Below are 5527 nucleotides of genomic sequence, written 5' to 3'. Positions count from 1 at the left end.
TCAATTATCTTCTTTATTCAAAGGTTTTATTTCAATTATGTTTGGTCCCCTATAAATGAATACACAATTGATTTAAATCTATCACTTCCTCATTGGACCATTATTGCATAAACATCATCATTTTCTAACTTCCTACCAATTGACCTCATGTACTACATAAATGTATGTAAATAAAGACTAATTGTGTTCCTAATTTAGCTTCCACAACTCTTTGGCGTACCCATTGCACACCAAGGTGGAATCGCTAGTAAATAAGTAAATGTACAACAAACATACATACTCAACCAATAATTTAAATAATAATCCAATAAATCAAAAGCTCAAATAATTAATAAATAAATAAACAATAAACAAATAACTAAGTGTACAGATAAATATAAATGCTTCAGCCAATATAATCCCACCAAATAATCATTAATTTATTATTTGCTCCCAAAAAATATATATTTATATCCGTACCAGCCATTATTAGGGGATAGGCTATATCTATTGAGAAAGCCACCGGAAACGTCATGTCTCACGCTGGTTTCGATGGTCGTGAAAATTCCGGTCAGTCAACAAACTGTACTTCGATTACTCGTCTCCCAACAATGAGTGCCCCTGTGCATCACCGTTTCTCCCCTGTGCATCATAGTTCATTAGGATTACAAATGCAGGGATGAACGATGCAATTCTGTCGTACAAAACTCAAAACCCCCAGAAAGAGCGCAATCCTGCCCCAGCCTGACCCTGGCGAACCTCGATCTAGGGACATCATTTTCGACAAGTGAAACCAGAAGCAAACAAAGAGAAATAAATGGAAATAACAAGTGGAAGCTTTACTGCCAGATTTGGGTCATCTCTCCACTGTTGAACGCTCCTAATGCAATTGAATCTGACACCCAAGAAAATCCAATTCCATGCAGATGTCACGACACGAAATATACACACTAGCGTTTTAGCATATACCTGATCTTGATCTTGGTGTTTCTGAAAAATAACCATCTAAATGCGCTTTCCTCGGGTTGTTTGACCACATTATCTATAATACTCTCGGGCCAACGTGTGAATTTTTACACGGTTTCTGTGTTTTTAGCCATTAAATGCCCGACATTGCTATTGTGGAAATTACTTCTACTAATTAGCTAGGGAGAGTGGTTTTGAATTGTTTCATTTTTATAAAATTACTATTTTGGTAGGGTTTCATTTTCCTCGCAAATTTTATCCATTTTTCCTTATTTCCATGGAGTTGTCCCCTTTGTGGCTATCTAAGTAGTAGCAGACCAAACAAAGAAAAGACTTAAGGTAATAGTTGCAGGGGATGATCTGCAGGCTGATGACCTCACTATCAAGGATTTGAACTGTGAAGTTTTCGATTCTAGGACTATTCTATGGAGCCTAAGTGGGCCCATACCTCCTAAAATTGACCTTGAATTGTGTTCCGCAACCTGTAATGGCAATTTGTATTTGTGAGTTATAACCGCCTTGGTTCCTTTTCTTTCAATTTACAGGTGTGTGGACTAAATTGCAAGCCCCCAAGCCCAAAAATCTCACTATCCCTGTCCTTGTGGAGTGTTCAGGAACGCTTTTTATGGTAGGGTATGCTGTCAAGAAAAAATTGATTGTGAGCATCAGAGTTTGGGAGCTATCTGACAATGCCATGGCCTAGAAAGAATTAAGGGCAAGATGTTCAAAGAATTATACACAAATAAGGGTGGTGAATTGTATTCACTACAGTTGTTCATGGGAATTTCATTTACTTCTCCATTTACCAAAGCACCCAAACGCTTGTTGTAAATATACGCTCTAGATTGGGGTTTTGTTCGTCACGTTATCCTATGAATAGAACATCTCAAGGAAAGCATCTTTTGTTTTACCCATTACCCAAAACTTTTACGCATTTGTTTCTAGAAAGGAGTCTTCAAATATCACCACTCCCTTAGCTGCTCATGCTATATCTGGAGCCACCAACTCTTGGGATCACTCTTAGGGACCATGTGAGAGATCTCTAGAATAAATTTTATAATTCGTAAGGTGAACTTCTCCTGGAAATGTTGGCCTGGAGTTTGGATATTGCTCATTTAGTTTTGTAGTTTTGTTTATTCAGAAGCCTAGAGAGTATCAGTGTCTTTTTTTTACTCTGTTTTTAGTCTGATCACTGTAATTGCCTTTTCTTTAAAATATGTATATGATTTTCTCAAGAATACCAAGATGAGTTTCCATTAATTGAGTTTTTGATTATATGCATCTTTCACAAATATGATTTTTATTTAATTGAAAGAATAATATTGAGATCTAAATTTCAAGCAACCATGAAGCTCTTGTCATTCTCTAATTGGAAGATACCTACAAATGGATGATTTATTTACATAAGACTAATTTTCCTGGTTAATAAATATATTTTAAATGTTATGCAATACTTTCCTGGATGAACTAATGAAAGGTAGACAGATGATACAGCCTTATGAAGTTATTTATAATTTTATCAACAACGATCTGGTATAAATATGTTTTTTATATAAAGCTAATATTGTAATTAGATGGCTGGGAGCAATTTTGGAAAAAAAAATCATTGCTTGTCTTCATTGTACATAAATTCAACTTAAGCAGTCAGTTATATGATAAATTGCCAATTTGTTAGTTCAAAACGCTACACCTTTGTTTCCAGTTTTGAAGAACAGAGTAATGACATAAAAAATGTGCTAGAGATTTATATCTTCAAGATCTGCACAAGACAAGGCACTTTATGTCTTCAGATTCAGATTTATATCTTCAAGATCTGCACAAGACAAGGCACTTTATATCATAGAGCATTGTGTTATTACCAAGTCTTGAGGAAATTTCTAAAGGAGATGTAATGATGACAGGATTTGGTAATTTTGCAGAGTATAATGTATGCATATTTGACATAAGAAGATTATACGAAATTTTACAATTATTTATGGGTGAGTAGAGTGAAACAACTACACTGACAATCAATGCATGAAAGTTAAACCTGGTAAAATTTTCAAATGGATGGTGAATTCTCCCATGCTCAATCATCTTCTAAGATATATTTCTTTTCTTTTGTAGAATGATACAAAAGTTGAGACTTATTTATGCATACAACTTTCATGTACTTTCTTCAAACAGCAAGTGCCTGTAGCTTTAACATCCAAGTTATGCACTCTTGTTTGGTGTTTAGATGGTCCTTACATTATTTTGAAGCTTTTGGTGTGCCTGTCCAAGCAACTATTACAATAAATTAACACTAAATAAACCTTTTCTAAGCTTTTCATCTAACTTTTGTTATGAACTTATTATGTTCAGTAAAAGTAACATTCATATCTTAATTCCTGATCATGTCAAAACTAATAGTCAAGAGGTGATATTGTAGATCACAATTTTCTGAAACCAGCCTTTTTTTCTTCCACCCACCCCTTGTCACAGTAAATTCTCCCCACTCGACCAAGATATAGTTCCATTTCCAAGGAAGAAGATTTGATTGTGGATTACCTATTAATTAAGTTTCACCCATGCATTCTCTAGAAACAGATCGATATGTAGATCAATAAAAAGTTCAAGTTTGAAGTGCCGATCCCAGTACAAAGATTAAGATAGATCCAACAACATAAAATTTTCAGACATTGTGCATGTGATCTCTGGAATTTCATAGTGAGTTGACAAGCATCTAGAGTGGTCTTTAGGTAGCACACAGGAAAAAATTTTTAGATTGAATGTGTGTTGTGCTTGTCTCTTTTAAAATCCATTAAATAGATATCTATCCTGAGAAATTTGGATATTGAGTACCGCTAAAATCCAGAGTTTAAAAGGAAGGCAAGTTTGTTTAAAATTTCCAACATCATATATGACTTTGTCTTGCAATGTTTTGCCGAATCTTATTTTTAAAAGTTGTACACTTACATACTAGAAATTGTTAGTCGAGAATTGTTACATTTTGTAACCTAGTGTCTATTCTCAAGAAGTGTCAAATAACTACCAAGTCTATTATGGACCTTGATGTTGAAGAGGCTGCTACTAAGGCTGGGAATGTGGATAGTGCTCCTGGAGGTGCGGCTAAAAGAACCAGGGCGAGCTTGAAAAAGGCTGCCTTGGCTTCTTCAAAGGAAATCCCAATTCTCAAGGAGAATGTCAAAGAAATGCAAGGGATTAGCGAGAAATTGGCTAATGCCCTTAAAAACATAATATAATTTGTCTTTTTTCTGTTTTTGTTGGTTGTTGCTAGTAGTGTTGGACTTTTGTGTTGGCTTTTGTCTAGTACTTTGCTGGTTTTTTCGCTGTCTGTCCCATTTAGTTTCTTAATGCTTTTATCTTTTATGGTTTTTTTGTAAAAGGTTTAGGGGTCCCTTCAAAACCTGATTTTCTCGTAATATAAAATCAAAAACATTGGATATAATCTAAAGAGTTAAGTGTGTTTTTATTATTGTACGTTGTTATAATTGCAAGAGAATCCTCCTGAATTTGAGTCCACTCTTCTCCTTTCCATGCATTTCCATTGTTGTCAGCACTCCCGAATTCCTTCTATATAGGTTGATTAGTAAGCATATTGTAATTAAGGACTTTCATTGCATGGAGTCCCCAATCAACCGCCATGTACGAATAATAAGGCTGAGGCACAAGAAACATACATGGCAGTTGATTGGGGACTAAAATTAGGCTTCAAAAGATTACATTTGGAAGGGGATTCTTTAATCATTGCAAATGCATTAATAAAAGGGCAAATACAATCTTGGTTGTTAAATAAATGTGTCTAGAAAATTAGAATTCATTTAATTTATTTTAGTGACTTTAAAGCCACTCATGTACGTAGAGCAGTGAACAATATGGCTGATGTGTTATCCAAATCGGCCACATCGTTTGGAAATGTACAAGAACATCATTTGGAAGATTTATGTAGTTTATCCGTTGTTGATGTGGAAGATAATAACACTCTTTTGGAAATCTCGAGATTGTTGAAAATATGAAATAAAGGAAAATAGATATGTTAAGTGCCACGATGCAGAGGTGGAATTAATGTTGAATCATGCAGATAGAGTGGAGAATAAAGATAGGACCGTGTACTCATTTTAGAGCATTGATGAAATAGGCTTATGACGGCAGAGGATGACATCGATATTGGAATATGATGTGAACTATTTTAGTTGTTTTAATGATATTTGGTGGCTCTATCATTCATTTTATCAAGCTCGTTCTTCTTCAAGAGCATTTTACAGATAGCAAAGAGAAATTTTAAAGAGGTGACGACATTGTAGCAGTTGGAAGATGGAAGATAGCTTTACTTTTAAGACTAAGAAGAAATTAGTGTCTTTTGTGGGCAAGGTGTCGAATAGGTGAGTACAAGGCCTATTTCTTTACAAGGATGATAGATTAAGGGATGTGGTTAAACTCATTCTAGGGGAGAAAATTGTGTATGTAAGTCACATATATAGGACCAACGTGTAAATTTACTTATTAATTGCTACATGGTGATTGCAATTTGAGAATATAGTGGATAAGGTGAAGCGGGTGTTGCATGAGTTAATAGTAGAGGAATATCTGGGAGGTGTGG

This window comes from Cryptomeria japonica, unplaced genomic scaffold (genome assembly GCF_030272615.1).
Source record: "Cryptomeria japonica unplaced genomic scaffold, Sugi_1.0 HiC_scaffold_30, whole genome shotgun sequence".
Classification (NCBI taxonomy): domain Eukaryota; kingdom Viridiplantae; phylum Streptophyta; class Pinopsida; order Cupressales; family Cupressaceae; genus Cryptomeria; species Cryptomeria japonica.
This window is presented reverse-complemented; position numbering follows the sequence as displayed.